At 53.1% G+C, this 22166-nt stretch overlaps 1 long non-coding RNA gene across 1 annotated transcript; it reads right to left on the minus strand.

The window, feature by feature from the left end:
• Positions 1-11689: 11689 nt before the first annotated feature.
• On the minus strand, positions 11690-13459 carry LOC113993583. The gene is made up of 2 exons (XR_003542701.2): positions 13047-13459; positions 11690-12657 (listed from the first exon to the last, which is right to left on the minus strand). It is a non-coding gene; the product is annotated as an uncharacterized LOC113993583 (long non-coding RNA).
• Between the last annotated feature and the right edge of the window lie 8707 nt (positions 13460-22166).

The raw sequence follows: 22166 nt of genomic DNA on the forward strand, positions 1-22166 counted from the left end.
AGGAATGCAGGGACACTGTGGAATCTCATGGAACCAAGGGGCCATAGTGACTCTGAAGAGTCTCATGGCACCCCCTGTGCCTCCCCAGAACTCCATGGAATCAAGCAGAGCCGCTGCCTCCCCCCGCCGCCGCAGGGACCGGTGTCGCCGGCTCTGCCCCGCTTGGACACCTCTGGAGTCAGCGTCTTCTTGGGCAGCACCACTGATCTCAGACCAGAGATTTGCCCAGATTTGGCTTTGCCCCCTCTTTCCTTGGTTTGTTTTTTGTTCTTTGTTCATTCAGGGGGAAAAGGGGGAAGGCAGGCACGTGTTGATCCCTGTTTTGATCTGTTTACAAAAGGGAGTTGGGGCAGGGGGGCAGAGAGGAAGCAATTTCTCTCTCTGCTGTTCTTTGAACTGTTCTGTTGGTATTGCTGGTTTTGCTGCTCTATTTCTCATCAGTGAACTGCCACGGCCCGCGGGGGAAAGGAAAATGGGACCGGGCACTGCAAATCAGGGTCTTGACACAGCTGAGGTCTCGTGAAGCAATGCCAACTTTATTAGGACAAGCAGGGACTTACAGAGGGTTGGAAGAGGGGCTGGACTCAGGATAGGGGAGGAGTAAAGGATTGACAACTCAGGGGCTCTTGGGATAGGGCAACAGGGTAGAGATGGGCGGAGTCTGGGTGTCACTAGGAGAATGGGCCAATAGGAGCTACCTCTGCACTGCACCAAACAGCAGCCAATAGCAGGCAGAGGAGCGGGAAAACAGGGCAGAACAACAGGTTTTGGCGGGAAAACTGTGAGGGAAGAAGGAGACAATATGGAGGATACGATTTTTAAAACAACAAGCTGGGGTACATACAACACTAGAACAGTACAACAATAAACTGGGGAAAACTGGGGAAAAACTGTCAGTCCAATGGTAGTCACATCCAGTAAATAAACGTCTTTTCCAGTGTATTAGTGTCCATTCCGGTGTAGATTAGTCATCTCAGGGGTTATAGATCTGTCTCCAAGCCTGGTATTTCTGCCAGTCGTTTTCTTCTTCCCCAACAGTAAACTGTTATTTTTTTCACTTATACCTCTTTGTATCTTGTCTCCTTGTACTGGTGGGGAATAAAAGGGGAGTGAGTTAATTGATTGGAGTTCCCACCTCAATATATGTCTTTAAACCAGGACACATTGCTCAAGGGCTCTCTGAAATTTGGCATCATTCACAAAGGACTTGAAAACACATTTTGTCCCATTGTACAGAGAGATAATAAAGATGTTCTCTAGTGGTGTTCAAGAGATGGTCACTGAGGGATTTCACCAGGAAGTTGCTGCCAAGAGGACTTTGTACCATGGATTTTATTTGACACTCTTCATTCAACCAACTTCCCACCCACCACATCTTCCACTTCTTCAGTCCAGCTCTCACCAGTCTGGCCATAAGGAGACCACAGGAAACCATGTCAAGGGCCTTGATAAAGTCTGGGCACAAAACATCCCCTTCTATTCCCTCCCACAGGGGTTCTGCAATCCCTGCCTTGTCCTTCCCATGCCTGGCAATGGCTGCAGGAGGACTTGCCCTCTCCCCTTCCCTGCTGAGCCTGAGCAGTGTGGAACTCTGCCAACCCTCCTTGCTGCCCTGTTTGCAGACTGCTTCCATGTCTGCCTTTGCCAAGGCCCCAGGAAGCTCTGGGATGGCTCTGGCCTTTCCAAGGGTTTGGGAGAGGTCTCCCAGTGACACTGCCCAGCCTGCTCAATAGCCCTGACACCAAAACCTTTTCCATAGCCCACACTTGCAGAGGAGTGCCCAGGACACAACACAGGTTGTCCTGGTGGTTCTGGAGAATGAGAATTGATTTCTTCCTCAAGGCCAACCCCTCCAACTGGATTTGAGTGCAGCTGAAAGGTTCCCTCAGCATTTTGCCCGGTGCCTCCCTGCCCTGAAGGTTTGTGGCCATCAGGCTGGAGCTGAGGGGGTTGGGCAGGTGCCTGAGGAGGGGGTAGAACAAGGGCTGTGTCCAACTGTGCCAGGAGGGCTGTGCTGGGCAAGGATGAGGAGGCTGCAGAAAACAGTGGCACTGGGGAGGGGAGAGGAGCAGCTGGAGAGACCTTGTGCCTGCCCACGCTGGGCAGGAGCTGCCCCAGGATGGCAGCTCTGAAGCACTCCCAGGATGTCCCTGGGAACAGGAGGGGAAGACTGGATCTGAAAATGGAACCTGGAAAGCAGAGAGCAGAAATGTCATGGTGTCACTGCAGGAGAGTTGCAGCCCTGGAGCAAGGTCCCAGAAGAAGTGACCCAGTCCATGCAGTGGCCTCAGAAGATCCCACAGCATCCTGGAGATGCTGGAAGGGAGCCCAGCTCTGCTTCACAAGTTCCCAGGGCCTGTCCCTGCCTGTGCTCCAAGGGCTTCCACCCCCCAGGACTGTGCTCAGAGAGCACTCAGGCCTTACAGCCAGAAAGGGGCTCAGGAGGACAGTGTGGGAGTGGCAAGAGAGCAGCTCTGCAAAGACCAAGCCCTGCTGCTCCCTGGCAGTGCTGCTGGGCTGGGATTATTGTCCCCTTCCCGTTTGCAAATACACCCTGTCCTGCAGTGTGCTGTCCTTTGGGAACATCTGAGAAGAAGGGTCTTGGACAAAGAAGACACTGCAGGGTCCTTTATTTTGTTTAAATAGTCAGAGAGCACAATTCACCATTTATACATCTCTGGGTCCAATTCAATGGGTAGACACTAAATTAGAAGGCAGATGCAAAATAATATTTCATTGCACAGAAAATTATTGCAAGAAGAACCCGATGATCGCCACGAAAAACCTGAGCAGGAAGGCTGGGCCACGAAGGAGTCCCCTTCTGAATGCTATGCACCAGAAAACAGGCACTTTATTGCTCCTGAAAAGCATCCAGTCATCATTTTCCTCAGGGCATCCTTGAGCTCCTGATTCCTGAGGCTGTAGATGAGGGAGTTCAGTGCTGGAGGCACCCCCGAGTACAGAACTGACACCAACAGATCCAGGACTGGGGAGGAGATGGAGGGGGGCTTCAGGTAGGAAAATGCTGCAGTGCTGAGGAACAGGGAGAGCATGGCCAGGTGAGGGAGGCACATGGAAAAGGCTTTGTGCTGTCCCTGCTCAGAGGGGATCCTCAGCACAGCCCTGAAGATCTGCAGATAGGAGAACACAATGAAAACAAACCAACCAAATGATAAAGAGATGGAAAACAAGAGATGACCAATTTCCCTGATGTAGGAATGTGAGCAGGAGAGCTTGAGGATGTGTGAGATTTCACAGAAGAACTGGCCCAGGGCATTGCCCTGGCCCAGGGGCAGGGAAAATGTATTGGCTGTGTGCAGCAGAGAATAGAGAAAGCCAGTGGCCCAGGCAGCTGCTGCCATGTGGGCACAAGCTCTGCTGCCCAGGAGGGTCCCGTAGTGCAGGGGTTTGCAGATGGGAACAGAGCGGTCGTAGCACAGGATGGTGAGGAGGGAAAACTCTGCTGAGATGAAGAACAGAAAGGCCTGGGCAGCACATCCCTGGTGGGAGATGTGCCTGGTGCCCCAGAGGGAATTGTGCATGGCTTTGGGGACAGTGGTGCAGGTGCAGCCCAGGTCTGTGAGGGAGAGGTGGAGCAGGAAGAAGCCCATGGGGGTGTGCAGGTGGTGGTCGCAGCTACGGCGCTGAGGATGAGGCCGTTGGCCAGGAGGGCAGCCAGGGAGATGGCCAGGAAGAGCCAGAAGTGCAGGAGCTGCAGCTCCCGCCTGTCTGCCAATGCCAGGAGGAGGAACTGGGCCATGGAGCTGCTGTTGGACATTTCCTCCTTCCCCAGGGTATTTTGATCTGTTGAGGAGGAAACGTCACTGCTGAGTTAGACCAGGCTTCTGCAGCCAAACATTACACACCTCACAGCCACCCCACTCTCAGGCTCTCTCTGCTCTCTCAGACCTCCCTGCAGCTCCCTCCCCTGAGCTCTGGCTTTTGCTGCCTGAGGGGACCATTGGAAGCAGCAACTCTGTGATGGGCTCCCAAGGACTCCTTGCTCTGCTGGAGAGGGAACTTGGAATGCAGGGTGATCTCAAAATAGATGTACTCATGATACATCAAAGAGCTTCTCAGCTTTGCTGTTTGCAATTTGCCCAAATGAAGGACTGAGCTGAGGGAATTCTTTGTATTTGTTCACCCACTTGCACCTGTCACAGTTAGGAGTGGTTGTGGAGGTTTGAAATCCCTGACATTCCTATTGCACTGCAGGTCAAGTCTTGTGGGTTCTGAGGGGCACAGGGACGGTCCCTCAGTGCAGAGAGAAGAGCTGCTCTGCCCATCAGTCCTGGGCTCAGCTGCCTGTGCTGGCAGCTTGGAGCTGGAGGAGCATCACACTCAACTGTTCCCCTACAGAGAAACTGCCCAGAGATCCAGGAATCCATGTCCAAAGAACAGATTGACACACTGCTCACCTTTTCATCTCTCCCCTCCCAGAGTGAGGCACAAACTGCTGATTGCAGCTGCCCAGAGCATTTCCATGGATTTAGCACTGAGGAGTTTTCTCCATGGGGATCCTGTGCAGCACAGAGATACTATGGCAGAGCTGTGCCCTTCTGGAGGCCACCTGCTGCCCTGCAGGACACCCAGGCAAGCAGCTGAATCCCCTGAAGGTGCCTGGAGGGCACTTGGGCACTTGGCTCCCCCAGACACATCCCCACAGCAGCACCCAAAGGGGTTGTGTCTGGACAGGAATCTGCCCATCCCAACCCCTCAGTGGCTCAGAAAACCCACTGGTGAGAACAAGGAGAGCCCAGGCAGCAGGGGATGGCAGTGAAATGCCACAGTGCTGCTGCCAAGGGAGGAGGGACACCCAGAGACAGCTGGAAATCAGGGCCCTGTCCTGGCCTGGGCTCTGGCTGCTGCAGGGCAATGCACAGCCCAGCCCCCGTGGGCCTGAGGGCACAGGCTCTGCTTAGGCTGGGAAAGGAGCCCAGGCAGGAGCTGCTCAGGGAAGGGGTCTGTGCCACAGGGACAGCAGGGAGGGGCCCACATCCCCCTGCCCAGCCCTTGTGGCAGCAGCTGTCTCTCCCTGCCTGCCTGTCTCTGGGTGAGGAGCTGTTCCTGCCAGCAGCCCCTGCCTGTGCCCAGCTCAGCTCCCTGCCAGTGCTGCCAGAGCCATCCCCAGCCCAGTGCCCAGGGGCAGCTCTGCCTGGGCAGGGGCTGCAGAGCAGATCCCAGACCCCTGCGGTGGCTGGGAAGGGGGAGGTGTTCTGGGGGGATGTGCTTCCTGAGAAGGGCCCCTGGAAATGGAGGAGGTGGAGCTGAAGCTGTGAGGAGCCCTGAGCCTGCAGCTGAAGGGCCCTGCCCTGCCCTGCCCAGCCCTGCCCTGCCCTGAGGGGTCACTCCTTCCACCCCCCCTTCTCCCTGCAGGGCCGTGGCAGCTCCTTGGCCGGGCTGAGAGCTGCCCCTGGCAGGCAGCAGAGTCCCTGCCCCAGCACACAGAGCCCTGGGGCAGGACCCTGCTCTGCCCCACAGCCCTGGGCACCCCTGGCTGCACCCCCACCTTCCCACCCCACAGCCAGCCCTGGCCCAGGGAACCTTCTTGCCCTGGGCCTCTGAGGGGGCAGCAGCAAGTCCTGCTCTGCAGCAGCTTCTCCTGCTGCACCCCAGCAAATCCAGCAGAGCCATCCTGACAGCTCCTGCCACTGCTGCCATTTGGCAGCTGGCAGAGGCACTTGCAGGAACTCCCCTGCACTGCTCTGCAGCCACAGCCTGACCCTGGCAAAGGGCTGGCAAGGTTCCTGCCCTGAGCAGCTCTGCCCTGTCCTCCCACCCCAGGATCCCTTGAACCTCCTGCTCCCTTCTCCTCTCTGCCCTTGCTGCCTGCAGCTCCTGCCCTGCTCTGCCATGTGGCCACTTCCCCTGCACTGCAGCAACTGGGAGAGTCCTGCTGAAAGATCCTAGAAGCTGTGGGATGTGCCAGCTTGAGGAGATGCCTCCAGGAAGGGAAGCTGAACTTTCCTACAGCCAGAGAAATTCTTCCTTCAAATCCTGGGAAGGTTTCTCCCATAGTGAGAGCTCAGTCACCTCCCAGCCCAGGCTGCCTCTCATCTTCCTCCCTTCTCTCCTGTGCCCTGGGTGCTGCAGGCAGTGCCCTCAGCCCTGCTGGGCTGTGCAGAGGAGCTGCTCACCAGCAGAGCTGTCTCTTTGAAGCTCTTCTTGCTTGCCAGGAGCTCCCTGTGTGCCAGGAGCCCGGCCCAGCTCAGCAGCACAGCAACAGCCCCAGGCAGCCCTTTCTCTGCCCCTCTGGGCTCCCTCCAGCTGTCCCTGGGGCTCCAGGGGAACCTGCTGGCACACAGCTGAAGGAAATCATGATGTGCCTTCTCTCAGCTGGGCACAGACACTTCTTTCAGCACTGTCATTTCTCCAAACAGACACACAGGTAAGTCCAAGAGTCCCCTTTTCATGTCCCATCATTAGACAGGAAACCCAGACAGTGCCCAGGAGGGATCTCCTTCACCTGCACTGAGGGAAGGGACTCAGCTGAGTCAGCAGAGGTGTCTCCTTGTGGCTCTGCAGAACTGGGGCCAGAAGGACACTCAGCTCCCTGCACAACCCCCATGGGCTGGGATTCCTCCTGCCCCAGCTCAGTGGGCCCAAAACAGGCCCCTGCAGTGACTCCTTGTCCCAGCTCCCATGGGAATGAAGGAAGACCAAAGCCAGGAGTGACCTGCTGGGACACAAAGCTCTGGTTCCTCCTGAGGGGCCAGAGGTGACCGAGATTCCTGCTGGGAACTGCAGGCTCCAATGCAGCAGTTCCTAGGGACAGGGCAGCAGCTGTGGGATCTCCTTGGAGGCTGCTGGGACATTGCTTTGGCCAACTTCAGTGGCAGAAGGGACCCACATGTAGGACAGGGGAACCTGTCACTGTTCCTTCTGTCCAGGGCAGCCCCTAGAGGTGTTCAGGTGACCAAATGGAGTCAGGTGGCACAGGGAGAGAGGTCTCTCTCCTGTTCTTTCTCAGGGTATTTTCTACAGGTCCTCAGAGTACAATGGCAGTTGTCTCCTGGACATCCCTTCACTGCTGAACCTACTTCAGGGCAGCTGAGCCTGGATTGAATAGCCAAAGAGGGGCCTGTAGTGCCAGGGGAGGTGCCAGGGCTCTGCAGCACAAGTGCAGCAGCTGCCCTGGACAGCACAGGGCCTGTGCGGGGACCCCGTCCCCATTCCCAGCAGTTGTGGGACAGGCACCACCCAGGGCTTCTCAGACACATTGGGGGCCTTTGGGGCAGGGAGTGAATCCCAGCCCTGCAGGGACACAAAGGCTGTCCCTTCTCTGCCCAGCCAAGGCCGGGCCAGGCACGAGTCCAAATCCCATCAGCCCAGGCTGTCCACACTTGTTTCCTCCCTCTGCTGGCTCTGCTCTCCCCCAGCATTTCAGCAGCATGTGCTGATCTCCTCAGGGATCAGGCCTGGGATTTTCCCCCTGGGCCTGAGTCCCAGCACGTCCACCCCCAAGGCCATTGTCAGCAAAGCCTCTGCCCACCCCAGCTCTCGGGGCTTTCAGAGCAGCTTTCCCCTCTGCAAGTCTGTTCTTACCCCGGTGCCCCCGCTGAGGGGCTGCAGCCAGACAGGCCCCAATGCCCTGCGTGTGGGGCACAGGCAGGAGGAGCTGCAGCCCCAAGTCTCTCTTCATTCCACTTGCAGGCAATAACAGCCCAGGCCTGCTGAGACAGCTCCCAGGTTGCAGGGCTGTGATGGGCTGGGAGAGAAGGTCAAGGAGACACAGGAGAGAAGGAGCAGGAGAGAGGTGTCCTCAGCAGGAAGGAGCTTCTGGGACCTGTGGAGCTGCTCTAGGGGATGAACAAACTGGGTGAACTTTTGTGGGTGAGGGTGAGAGGAGAGAGTGGTTTGGGTGACATTGTGGAGTGAGACAAAGAGCCCATTCCAGTTGGCTTTGATAACCCTGGAATTCACTGGAAAGGCAGCACGAGCGGATGGAAAGAGTCCCAGAGGTTGGTGCAGGGTCTTGGTGAAGACAGCCCTTGGGCCACAGGCCTTTAGAGCACAGCTGCCAGGCTGGTGGACAACAGGGAGGCTCATCTGCATCTGCTTCTGTCCAAGGGGAACCAAGAGGTTCCCATAGTAAGTGACTGTAGTGATGGGAATGTACGATGGTTGCCATGGTAAGTGACTGTAGCAACGCGACTGTATGATGGTTGCCATGGTAACTGACCATAGCAATGGGAATGTATGATGGTTGCCATGGTAACTGACCATAGCAATGGGAATGTATGATGGTTGCTATAGTAACCGACTGTAGCAATGGGAGTGTGTGGTTGTGGTTGCCATGGTAACCAGCCGTGGCAATTAGAATGTATGGTGGTTGCCATGGTAAGCGACCAGAGCAATAAGAATGTATGATGGTTTCCATAGTAACCAACTGTAGCGATAGGAATGTATGATGGTTGCTATGGTAACTGACCGTTGCAATGGGAATGTGTGGTGGTTGCCATGGTAACCTCCCATAGCAATGGGAATGTATGATGGTTGCCATGGTAACTGACTGTAGAAACGGGAATGTGTGGTGCTTGACATGGTAACCGACTGCACCAGTGGGAGGTATGGTGATTGCCATGGTAACCGACCATAGCAGTGGGATGGTTGCCATGGTAGCTAGCTGTAGCAATTTGAATCTATGCTGGTTGCCGTAGTAAGTGACCGTAGAAACCGGAATGTATGGTGGTTGCCATAGTAACCGAGTGTACCAGTGGGAGGTATGGTGGTTGCCATAGTAACCGAGTGTACCAGTGGGAGGTATGCTTGTTGCCATGGTAACCGACCGTTCCAACACAACTGTATGATGTTTGCCATGGTAACTGACCGCAGCAACAGGAATGAATGATGGCTGCCATGGTAACCGACCATAGCAATGGGAATGTATGATGGTTGCCATGGTAACTGACCATAGCATTGGGAATGTATGATGGTTGCCATGGTAACCGACCATAGCATTGGGAATGTCTTATGGTTGCCATGGTAACCAACCATAGCAATAAGAATGTATGATGGTTTCCATGGTAAATGACGATAGCAATGGAAATGTATGGTGGTTGCCATGGTAACCGACTGTATCAGTGGGAAGTATGATGGGAGGGGGGTGGGAAAGCAGGAGGGGTGTGTGCAGCCTGCAAGGCCAGAGCAGCAGCAGGGCCAGGGCAGGACAGCCTGCAGGAGAGATGGCCAAGGGCTCTGGCAGGGCTGCAAGGCCCAAAGGCACCCAGGCCTTTGTCCCCTTGCCTCTGGCAGCTGCCTCTGCCACTCAGGCCACCACAAGCCACTTTCCTGGCAGGTTCTGCCCTTGGGTTCTGCCTCGCCCCTCCCTCAGCAGCCTGGCAGGGGTTGCCCAGTTTTGGGCCTTTGTTGTTCCTCCCCCTCCCATCCCAGTGCCCCCCAAACAGCCCTGAGCCAGCCGGGAGGGACAGGATCTGCTGGGCCAGGGCCTGGGGCTCAGCCCTTGGCCTTTGTGCTCCACAAAACCAAGGCAGGCTTTGCTCAGCATTGCAGGGGCCTGCCCAGAGCCTTTGTCTGCCTGCACTCCTGGCCTCCAAGGAGCTGCTCCAAGGAGTCCCTGGGGAGGCTTTGGCAGTGCCTGCCCTCAGTGGGGCCCAGCAATGCTTCAAGGCACTTGCAGTTTGGCTTCTGACTTCTTCAGCAGCTGCTTCAATCTTCTCTCACTACCTCAGGATCATGGGCTGGGCTGCAAACACACCCTGGGGCTCATTAAAATCCTGAAATCCCTCAGGATCTCTTTGTCTTCCTTTAATTATCTTCAAGGTAATTTCAAAACAAGTCTTCAGTATTTGTAGTTTTCTTTTTTTAATTCAATTATGGATATATTTTAGTTCAGAGAAGAGGTGATAGAGGTGTTCTCCAAGTGATCTTGATGCTGAATGTCTCCTCAGGAGATCCACACTGACCCTGGATGATCAACCTCGCTCCTCACCCCCCAACCTCACCAGTTCTGACATGGCCCATCTTGGACTGACAGCTGATGCAGCTCCAAACACACTGTGGAATCCATACTCTCCCTTACCCTTATCCTGCCTTTCCCTTATGCATTTTCCCTAAAGGTTCTCTTTATGCCATGTTGCTGTAGATGAGAGATAGAGATGATAACACTCAAAATGGCAACATACCTGTTTACCTTTGAAACAACATTGTTCTAAAATAAACCCTACATATATGTTTTCAAACACCGAATATTCAGTGTCGTTTCACTCTAATCCACCCCAAGGGATTTATTAATAAGAACCTGGTTACCCCCCCCTTTCTGGAGAGGGTGGTAGCAGACCCCTTGTAGCAGGAAAAGAATCTGATGGGAGAATGCAAGCACTGCCAGCTCTCTGTGGGGAGTTACTGCTGGTGCCAAGGGCTTGGTTTAGTGTTGAATTGGGCCCAACCCAGCCTGGTTCCCCAGCCTTCCAACACACATCCTGCTTTTGGAAGCAGAGTTTGACAGGTCAGCTGCTCACTGGCCTGGGAATATGTGACTGCTGATCCATCCCTGGATAAGCATAAAAGCCCAGGGCCAACTTTGACAGAGCAGATTCTTCCACAGACTTTGTTGAAGTGTGTGCAGCTTCTGCTGGGAAGCAGGGACAGCTCTTGATGGTCACTGCCCAGGGGGGAAAAGAAAGAGAGAGCTCTGCCTTGATTTATTTCTATCAGACCCCGCCGGGCCCTCCCCGCTTCCTGCCGGGATCGGACACCGCCGGCGGCCCCGGCCCTGCCGGGCTCCATCAGCCTGAGGAATTGCTCCGGAGGAGGGGCCGGGGCTTCCTCTTGGCCTTCGTCTCCCTGGCGCTGGGGCTCGGCTTCTACCTGCGCCAGAAGGTGAGGGGGGTCCCAGGGGGTCGTGTGTCCCCCCAGAGCGTCTGTGCCCCCCCGGGGACCCCCCACCCCGGTGTCCCCCCCTTTTCTCTCCCCACAGAGCTCCTGAGCCGCCGGCGGCCGCAGCCCCTCCCCGGGGCCTCGGGCCCAGCCTGGACCCCCCCCATCCCCGTGAGGATTTTGGGGGGGTCGTGTGTCCCCCCTGTCCCTGCTGTCACTCTGCCTCCAGCCGGCTGCTCCCAGTGATCCCAGTAAAGCTTCCAGTTCTCCCCAGTCCCGGTTATTAATATTTATATATATTAATATATGTTTTTATATATTTTTATATAATATATTGATATATGGTATATATCAATATATAATTATATATTTATATATAATGTATTGATATATAATATATATCAATAATATATAAATATATAAAATATATATAAAATAAATATTCAAATATATAAAGAATATATACATTTATATATATGTTTTTATATATCAATATATAAATATATTGATATATAATATATATCAATAACATATGTAAGTATATAAAATGTATATAAAATGTATATAAAATGTATATAAAATGTATATAAAATGTATATAAAATGTATATAAAATAAATAAAACATTTAAATACATAAATGACGTATAGAAATTAATACATAAATATGTATTTATGTATTTATATATATTGATATATAATTTATATCAATAATATATATACAAATGTATAATACGTGTATATAAATAAATAAATAAATAAATAAATAATTTACATAAAAGTATATTGAGATAAATAAATTATTGATATAATATTTCAGATCCACACTTGTAAGGAACAGAAACCCAGAGCCGGGTGGTTTCCAACCAGAATTTATTATCTGAGAAAAGCAAATTCAGCGCTGGGGGATCAGGGAGGGGTTGAAAGGAGACACTTGTTCTCTATTTATTCTCTCTATAAATATATACATTCCTTACACAACAGCAAAAACATTACCCATTGTCAGGTCAGACACTGCCAGATGGGTGCTTGTTATCTGCACAGTTATCAACTTTGCAGAAAGGTGTCATTATCTAGTTAACTAAACCAAGTCCCTTCACTATAAATTTTAGACAAGGTAAAAGGGAGAACGATTTGAGGTCCATAAAAAGAAAACAGCCTGAGGTCAACACAACCCGGAGAGAGAAAAGAAAAAGAAATCGTAAAACTTAATTGGGCCCCTGTAAAGACATAAACCAAGTTACCTCCCTTTTACCTTGTCTAAGGTTCATAGTGAAGGGACTTGGTTTAGTTAACTAGATAATGACACCCAGTCCCTCCCAGTCCCTCCCAGTGGCTCCTGTTGCATTGACCAGTCCCGTTGGCTGGCGGGACTGGTTTCGCTGTTGGGAGGGCAGAACTGGTGGGCACAGAAACCATTTATCTGGAGTTTTTCCGCCCAAGATGTGCGGGTCAGCCTCTGATTGCTGACACAGCAGGCATGCTGGAGGGAGGGAGACAGTGGCCCCGGGCATGGCACCTGGATGAACTGGGGGTCTGACCCTGCTGGTGGGAGCAGTTTCGCCTGCATTCAGGCCCCCGACTGCTGGAGCAGCTGCTGTCCTCAGTTTCTGGGACGCTGCTGTGGGGTGACCCCGATGTTACCTGACTGTCAGGGCTGGAGCTGCTCGTCTCCTGGGAGGGGGATTCCAGAGTCTCCTCCGATGTTGCCTGTTGGTTGCTATGGAGTTTGCTCTTACTGGGGGTGATGGTCTCGTATTCTGTCGAGTCGTCAGAAGATTCCTTCATGAGAGCAACATGCTCTGGGTCTTAACTGGAGGCTGTAAGGGGAAGCAGGAGGGACAAGATCGTTCCAGACCTGGGACAAGATAGGCCAGAGCAGTGCCCCCAGCCCTCCTGGAGCAGACAAGCTCAGCCAAGCCAACCCTGGACACCCATTGCCAGGCCCAGGGGCACCAGCTGCCAGGATCACCAGGGTGCGTTGCCTTTTCCCTGTGCCCGGGACTGCACAGCCATCACATTCCCATCTGGTTCTGCTGTCCCCAGGCCAGAGCAGTGCCTGTGGGTGCCCTCGGCAGCACAGGAGGAGCACAGGAGCAGTTCCCAGGGCCTGGGGAAGCAAACGAGTTCATGGAGGTGCTGAGCTCTTCTCCTGGGTCCTTCTGCTTCAAGCCCTGCAGAGCCCTGGGGTGCAGCTTTGGCAACTTACCCCTCCTCCTCTGCCTCCTGCCTGCCTCCTGGACAAAGGCACTCACTGGCATCCCAGTGCCTGTGTGTCTCTTCTAGCTCGGGCAATGCATTAAAGCCCTCCCATGATGGTGGCCTGATGGGAAAAGAAACCTGATGAGCTCCCTCTGTCCTGGAATCGGGCAGGTGCAGGGTGTCCCTGCCTTCCCGCTGTGCCATCACAGCAGGGGATGGTGGCCCCGCTCTGGCCTCAGATGCAGCAGCTCTGCAAAGAGCAGAGCAGCCCCATCAGCAGCAGCCTCAGGGCCTCCTCCTTGTCCCAGAGCTGGTTGGAAGGGCTGGGCTTTCTTGCTTGGGGTCTGGGCTGAGCTCCAGCAAACCTCGCCTGGCCCAAATTTCCCTACTTTTTTCACCTTCTGTGCCGCCCGGGAGACTACATCTGGTAGTAGAGAGTAAGAAATAAAAAATCTATTACAACCAACAACTGGTCCTAGCAGCCAAAGCTTCCAGGCTTTCTTTCCTGGTGGAAAGGGCTGCTGTTCCCTTCTTTCAGCCCTGAGCTGCAATGGCCGGCTCCCACCTCCCCAAAACTGTACACAAATGAACATTCCTCCCAGACAAAAAGGTGCCACCACAGAAAGGTCTTGCTGCCCAAGAAGTGCCCAGGCTGCCACACAAACTGCACCTCAAAGCCAGAGGATGCAGACTTTTTTTCCTGAGGGAAGGGGCTGCTGTTCCCTTTTTTCAGCCCTGCACTACAATTGCCAATCTAACTCCCAAAATTGAATCCAAATTAAGATTCCTGCCAGACAAAAGGTGCCACCACAGAAAGCTCTTGCTGCCCAAGAAGTGCCCAAGCTGCCCCACCAACTGTACCTCCAAGCCAAAGCTTCCAGGCTTTCTTTCCTTGGGGTAAGGCTGTTGTTTCTTTCTTTTCGGAACCCTGCACTCGACTCCCAAAATTGAAGACAGACAAAGATTACCCCCAAACATGAGGTGCCCAGTCCAGGCCTCCCTGGACACTCTGCCAGTGCCACATCAAGATCCTGTGCAGCAACACGTGCTGGGTTGTGTCCTATGGCAAAAGCAGGTGTTCCCGACTCCAGGGCTCTTCCCCGATCCAGTATGGCAAGAACAGGAGACGGAGTATCTCGGCACCTCAGTTACTTCTGGCAAGATACTCCATCCCTCCCAGAGCCTCTGGGAGACCTGCCGGAGTCACACACAGGAGCCCCTCTGGCCAGGTCTCCCTGCTGCCGGGGAGGGGCGGGGAAGAGCAGAGCCCGCTCCTCGCCGAGGATGCACATGGCAGCAAAAGGCTGCGGGTAGGAGTGGGAGCCCAGGCCATTGCAGTCTAAGATTCCCAGGAGCAGGTGGCCCAGCAGCTCCTGTCCCCAAGACACCGGTTCTCAATCCACGGCTCCCGGGAAGCTGCGGCTTTGCCGGAGGAGAAGATCCTTTCTCTGGATCTGGACAAGATCGTCCAGTGACGAAGGCAAGTGCTTCCAACTCCAGGGCTGTCTCTTGAGCCGCCTCTAGAGTAGAATATCAGGGAATATCTCCGCATCTCTGTTCCTCCCTGCGATAGCCTCCATCCCTTCCCCAAGCTCTGGCAGTCCTGGTGGACTGCAGGCAGATTAGCCTCTGCCTAAGGGACAAAATCCAGCCTATACGGCAAGGACTTCAAGTAGTTCAGTTTTGAGCCAGTAGGGCACTGCAGTACTGTTGTGTAAACACTAAATAAGGAGAAGGGGAAGGAAGAAAATAGAAACTTTTTTTTTTTGGTTGCAAATAGGTTTTTTTCACGTGGGTTTAGGGTGGATATTTGGGAAAGGTTCTTCCCTCCGAGGGTGGTTGGGCACTGGACCAGGCTCCCCAGGGCAGTGGTCACAGCACCAAGGCTGGCAGAGTTCAGGCACACGGTGTGACTCTTGGGGTCGGTGCCGTGCCGGGCAAAGGCTTGGACTCGACGCTCCTCGTGGGTCCCTTCCAACTGAGCATATTCTGTGATTGTGCGATGAGTTCCCTCTCTTTCAACACTTTTGTTCTTTTTAGGGCTCCTCGCTGCCCGGGGGCCGAAGCCCGCCTTCCGCGCGCCTGCTTCCCTGGCCGTTGTGGCGGCCGCAGCCAGGCGCTGAGTGCCCGCTCCCCGCGCGGGCAGGGCCGCTGGCTCCAGGAGTGGGGGGGCAGCGCCGGCGCCTCGAGGATTCCCGGGATTCCCTCGCCGGTTTCCAGGCAACGCTCCCCGCGCGCTCCGCGCTCCAGGGCCGAACGTGCGCAGCCAATGGGAGGCGGCGGAGTGGGCGGGGCGAGGCGGGGATTGGGCGGGGCGGGGGCGGGGCCGGGAGGGGCGGTTGGTGGGGTTTGGGTGGGAGCGGGCGGGGCCGGGAGCGCTGCCGCTGAGCGACCCCCGGGCAGCGACCCCCGGGCAGCGACCCCCGGGCAGCGACCCCCGGGCAGCGACCCCCGGGCAGCGACCCCCGGGCAGCGGCCCCAAGACCCCCGGCGAGTGGCCCCCGGTGCGTGGCCCCGGGGGAGGGACCCCCCGTGCGCGGCCCCCCGGCGAGTGGCCGCTGGTGAGCGACCCCCGGTGAGCGACCCCCAGTAAGTGACAGCCGGTGAGCGACCCGCGGTGAACAAGCCCCGGTAAGTGACCCCTGGGGAGGGACCCCCGGTGAGCGACCCGCGGTGAACAACCCCTGGCAAGTGACCCCCGGGGAGGGAACCCCGGTAAGTCACCCCCGAGGAGGGACCCCCGGTGAGTGAGCCCCGGGGACAGTCCCCCGGTGCGCGGCCCCCGGGGGTGTCTGTCCGGGGCTGGGCGCGTTCCTTCCCCGTGCAGAGCCGAGCGGGGCCGTGGCGGGAGCGGGGCCGGAGCGGAGCCGGCCGGGGGGGCAGAGGGGAGCCCTGAGCCGCCTTCTGCCGAGGGGGCTGCTGGAAAGGAGCCTGCGCTGGGAGGAGCGGGGCACGTGGCCCGAGGCTGAGGCAGGGGAGCTTCAGGTCAGCTCCTGGAGAAAGGTTTCTGGCTGTGTTTTTCGGGGGGGGCTCGGGCACTGCAATGGGTTGCCCAGGCGGAGCCAGCACGCCGGCAGGTGTTTCAGAGGCACCTGCATCTGGCCATGGCTGACACGCTTTAGTGGTTTGGGGGTTGCTGGGGCAGTGCTGGGCTGACAGATGGACTTGATGGAATCATGGAACGTGCTGAGTTGGGAGGGTCCCACCGGCACCGTGGAGTCCAGCTCCTGAGTTTTAGGCACCACTAAAGGAACTGAATCTGCATCGAGCTGTTTGGCTCCAAAAACTCTTCTGCCCCTAGTCTACACTGCCAAGTAAAACAAAACAGACCGTGCAAAATAGAGGCCTGTGTTCCCCCCAAAGGGAAGGCAGGCAGTTACAAACCAGGACAGTAAATCAAAGCTCAGAACATACGTTCTTGGTCCCCACAGTTGTATGACACATCAAACCAGTCCTCTGTTCATTACCCGTGTAGAACTCTCATCAGGAACCCCAAACTTTCTTGTGTGTATTTGTATAGATATGTATAGATATGTGTAGGTAGATAGATATACATACATAGATATGTATAGGTATATATTTGTGTGTATCTCTGTAAGATTCTGTATCTTTGGATGTGATATTGGCATGCTATTGTTGTGTGGCAACAAGTGGACTTAAAAGGTTGCAACACTTTAGGGGATCACCTTTCTGCTTATGGGTCCTATTTTTTAAAGAAGGTAACAAGAAAAGAGCTCTTTAGCCAAATATAAGTTAAGACATTAATCAGAGCAAAGGTATTGATTTTTATTTCCAATTGTACAACAAATTATTCAACTATTTCCATACTCCAAAGCTGGGTTGGAAACTTCTCCCTCAGAAATAAGAAAAACTGTTTTCCGAGGCTGTTACTGACAACCATGGCAGAGTTTCCAATAACAACTCTGCATTCTTGAAATGCAAAGCCTGAAAAATGAAACAAGCGTTAACCTGGAATTCTTGTTGCCAGCACTGATCTGGACAGAAGTTATTAGAGAGTGGAGCAAAGCTAGCACCACAAACAACCTTGGGCTCTGCATTCGTTGGTCATGGCAACAAAGTTTTGCTTTTCAACCCATCTGCTAAGGAAACCTTGCCAGAACTGTGAGCTTATAACACTACTTTTCTTAAGAAGTTAGGAGGCCTTAATCCAGTGTACAGAGATGAGACCCTGAAATAGGAGAGAGTCCAGTTGCTGATGATCAGTGCAGATGAGGAATCAGCTCTGCTGAGTAGACTTCAAGCTTTGTGATTTTTACAAGTGGACTATTTCAAATCTGTTGTAGAAGAAACAGTCTTTTCTGTTTTATCAACTTTCCACTTTCAGAAAACTGGAGTTTATCCCTCAAATTCAGCCTGTAGTTTCAAAAGATAAAAATCCTTAGAGGAAACCTTTCAGCCTCAGTAGCCAATTGCAACGTGCCCAGGGAAGTTCAGCAACAGCACCGTTCATTAAATGAACTGTTCTGGACCAGCCATCCCAGAGAGATTGAGCTCCAGTGCTAAACCCCATAGAGTGCCAAGTGCCATAAGAGCTGATTTTTGGCTTCGCTGAGATTCTCTCTGGTTTCATTTGGTGTAGCTGGCACATCTGGAGCAAAGGGTCTGGGCAAAAGTACATCCTTAGAAGGGTCCAGTACAAATCATGTGACAAGATTAGCGATTTCTCTAATTGAGGAAGTATATTAGATACACATATGTATTTTTCTACCTCCTCTTTCCGCACTGCTGCTGTATTCCTTCGTCATGCCCTGTGAGCAGTCCCAGTGTTCTGTGATTGACGCCATAAGGGACTTGCTAACAAGGAACAAACACCTCCGAGACAAAACATGCCACCACAGAAAGCTCTTGCTGCCCAAGAAATGCCAAGGCTACCACAACGACTGCACCTGAAGCCAAAGGATCCAGACTTTCTTTCCTGGGGGAAAGGGCTGCTGATTCCCTTTTTTCAGCCCTGCGCTGCAATGGCAGGTCCTACCTTTTAAAAAATTGACTCCAGCCGAAGATTCCTGCCAGACAAAAGATGCCACCACAGAAAAATCTTGCTGCCCAAGAAGTGCCCAGGCTGCGCCAAAAGCTGCACCTCAAAGCCAAAGCTTCCAGACCTATTTTCCTGGTGGAAAGAGCTGCTGTTCCCTTTTTTCTGCCCTACACTACAACAGCCTGTCTCACCTCCGGGAAAATTGAATCCAACTGAAGATTCGTGCCAGACAAAAGGAGCCACCAAAGAAAACACTTGCTGCCCAAGAAGTGCCACACAGCCCCAACAACTACACCTGAATTAAAGGTTCCAGATTTTTTTCCTGGTGGAAAGAGCTGCTGTTCCCTTTTTTCAGCCCTGCTTTGCAATGGCCAATCCCACCTCCTGGAAATTGGAATGTAAATGAAGATTCCTGCCAGACAAAAGGTGCCACCACAGAAAACTCTTGCTGCCCAAGAAGTGCCCAGGCTCCACCAACTACATCTGAAGCCAAAGGTTCCAGACTTTTTTTCCTGGTGGAAAGAGCTGCTGTTCCCTTTTTTCTGCCCTGCTCTGCAATGGCCGGTCCCACCTTCTGGAAAATGGAATGTAAATGAAGATTCCTGCCAGACAAAAGGTGCCACTACAGAAAGTTCTTGCTGCCCAAGAAGTGCCCAGGCTTCCCCAAAAACTGTACCTCAAAGCCAAAGTTTCCAGACTTTTTTTCCTGGTGGAAAGAGCTGCTGTTCCCTTTATTCTGCCCTGCGCTGCAATGGCCGGTCCCACCTCCTAAAAATAAAATGTAAATGAAGATTCCTCCTAGACAAAAGGTGCCACCAGAAAAAACTCTTGCTGCCCAAGAAGTGCCCAGACTACCCCAACAACTGCACCTGAAGCCAAAGCCTCCAGACTTTTTTTTCCAGGTGGAAAGAGCTGCTGTTCCCTTTTTTCTGCCCTGCGCTGCAATGGCCTGTCCCACCTCCTGGAAAATTTACTCTAAATGTAGATTCCTCCTAGACAAAAGGTGCCACCACAGAAAACTCTTGCTGCCCAAGAAGTGCCCAGACTACCCCAACAACTGCACCTCAAAGCCAAAGCTTCCAGACCTTTTTTCCTGGTGGAAGGAGCTGCTGTTCCCTTTTTTCTGCCCTACGCTGCAATGGCCTGTCCCACCTCCTGGAAAAATTTACTCAACCTGAAGATTCCTGTCAGTCAAAAGGTGCCACCAGAAAAAACTCTTGCTGCCCAAGAAGTGCCCAGACTACCCCAACAACTGCACCTCAAAGCCAAAATTTCCAGACTTTTTTTCCTGGTGGAAGGAGCTGCTGTTCCCTTTTTTCTGCCCTGCGCTGCAATGGCCGGTCCCACCTCCTGGAATTTGGAATCCAAATGAAGATTCCTCCTAGACAAAAGGTGCCATCAGAAAAAACTCTTGCTGCCCAAGAAGTGCCCAGGCTGCCCTACCAACAACTGTACCTCAAAGCCAAAGCTTCCAGACTTTTTTTCCTGGTGGAAAGAGCTGCTGTTCCCTTTTTTCTGCCCTGCTCTGCAATGGCCTGTCCCACCTCCTGGAAAATTTACTCCACCTGAAGATTCCTGCCAGACAAAAGGTGCCACCACAGAAAGTTCTTCATGCCCAAGAAGTGCCCAAGATGCCCCAACAACTGCACCTGAAGCCAAAGAATCCAGACTTTTTTCCTGGTGGAAAGAGCTGCTGTTCCCTTTATTCAGCCGTGCGCTGCAATGGTCGGTTCCACCTCCTGGAAAATTTACTCCAACTGAAGATTCCTGCCAGACAAAAGGTGCCACCACAGGAAGTTCTTCCTGCCCAAGAAGTGCCCAGGCTTCCCCAAAAACTGCACCTCAAAGCCAAAGCTTCCAGACTTTTTTTCCTGGTGGAAAGAGCTGCTGTTCCCTTTTTTCTGCCCTGCACTGCAATGGCCTGTCCCACCTCCTGGAAAAATTTACTCCAAATGAAGATTCCTGCAAGACAAAAGGTGCCACCACAGAAAACTCCTATTGTTCAAGAAGTGCCCAGGCTGCCCCAACAACTGCACCTCAAAGCCAAAGCTTCCAGACTTTTTTTCCTGGTGGAAAGAGCTGCTGTTCACTTTATTCAGCCCTGCGCTGCAATGGTCGATCCCACCTCCTGGAAAATTTACTCCAACTGAAGATTCCTGCCAGACAAAAGGCACCACCACAGAAAACTCTTGCGGCCCAAGAAGTGCCCAGGCTGCCCCAACAACTGCACCTGAAGCCAAACCTTCCAGACTTTTTTCCTGGTGGAAAGAGCTGCTGTTCCCTTTTTTCTGCCCTGCGCTGCAATGGCCGGTCCCACCTCCTGGAATTTGGAATCCAAATGAAGATTCCTCCTAGAAAAAGGTGCCACCAGAAAAAACTCTTGCTGCCCAAGAAGTGCCCAGACTACCCCAACAACTGCACCTCAAAGCCAAAGCTTCCAGACTTTTTTTCCTGTTGGAAAGAGCTGCTGTTCCCTTTTTTCTGCCCTGCGCTGCAATGGCTGGTCCAACCTCCTGGAAAATTTACTCCAAATGAAGATTCCTGCCAGACAAAAGGTGCCACCAGAGAAACATCTTCCTGCCCAAGAATGACCAGACTACCCCTAGAACTGCACCTCAAAGCCAAAGCCTCCAGACTTTTTTTCCTGGTGGAAAGAGCTGCTGTTCCCTTTTTTCTGCCCTACGCTGCAATGGCCTGTCCCACCTCCTGGAAAAATTTACTCCAACTGAAGATTCCTGCCAGACAAAAGGTGCCACCAGAAAAAACTCTTGCTGCACAAGAAGTGCGCAGGCTGCCCTACCCCGACAACTGCACCTCAAAGCCAAAACTTCCAGACCTTTTTTCCTGGTGGAAGGAGCTGCTGTTCCCTTTTTTCTGCCCTGCGCTGCAATGGCCCGTCCCACCTCCTGGAATTTGGAATCCAAATGAAGATTCCTCCTAGAAAAAAAGGTGCCACCAGAAAAAACTCTTGCTACCCAAGAAGTTCCCAGACTACCCCAACAACTGCACCTCAAAGCCAAAGCTTCCAGACTTTTTTTCCTGGTGGAAAGAGCTGCTGTTCCCTTTATTCAGCCCTGCGCTACAATGGCCTGTCCCACCTCCTGTAAAAATTTACTCCAACTGAAGATTCCTGCCAGACAAAAGGTGCCACCACAGGAAGTTCTTACTGCCCAAGAAGTGCCCAGGCTTCCCCAAAAACTGTACCTCAAAGCCAAAATTTCCAGACATTTTTCCTGGTGGAAAGAGCTGCTGTTCCCTTTTTTCTGCCCTGCGCTGCAATGGCCGGTCTCACCTCCTGGAAAAATTTACTCCAAATGAAGATTCCTGCAAGACAAAAGGTGCCACCACAGAAAACTCCTACTGTTCTAGAAGTGCCCAGGCTGCCCCAACAACTGCACCTGAAGCCAAAGCTTCCAGACTTTTTTCCTGGTGGAAAGAGCTGCTGTTCCCTTTTTTCTGCCCTGCGCTGCAATGGCCGGTCGCCCCTCCTGGAATTTGGAATCCAAATGAAGATTCCTCCTAGACAAAAGGTGCCACCAGGAAAAACTCTTGCTGCCCAAGAAATGCCCAGGCTGCCCCAACAACTGCACCTCAAAGCCAAAGCTTCCAGACTTTTTTTCCTGGTGGAAGGAGCTGCTGTTCCCTTTATTCAGCCCTGCGCTGCAATGGTCGGTCCCACCTCCTGGAAAATTTACTGCAACTGAAGATTCCTGCCAGACAAAAGGTGCCACCACAGAAAACTCGTCCTGCCCAAGAAGTGCCCAGGCTGCCCCAACAACTGCACCTCAAAGCCAAAGCTTCCAGACTTTTTTTCCTGGTGGAAAGAGCTACTGTTCCCTCTATTCAGGCCTGCGCTGCAATGGCCTGTCCCACCTCCTGTAGAAATTTACTCCAAATGAAGATTTCTGCCAGACAAAAGGTGCCCCCACAGAAAACTCTTCCTACCCAAGAAGTGCCCAGGCTTCCCAAAAAAACTGTACCTCAAAGCCAAAATTTCCAGACTTTTTTTCCTGGTGGAAAGAGCTGCTGTTCCCTTTTTTGTGCCCTGGGCTGCAATGGCCTGTCCCACCTCCTGGAAAAATTTAATCCAAATGAAGATTCCTGCAAGACAAAAGGTGCCACCACAGA

This window comes from Pipra filicauda, unplaced genomic scaffold (genome assembly GCF_003945595.2).
Source record: "Pipra filicauda isolate LSUMZ 115617 unplaced genomic scaffold, ASM394559v2 scaffold1066_size80637_pilon, whole genome shotgun sequence".
Lineage (NCBI taxonomy): Eukaryota > Metazoa > Chordata > Aves > Passeriformes > Pipridae > Pipra > Pipra filicauda.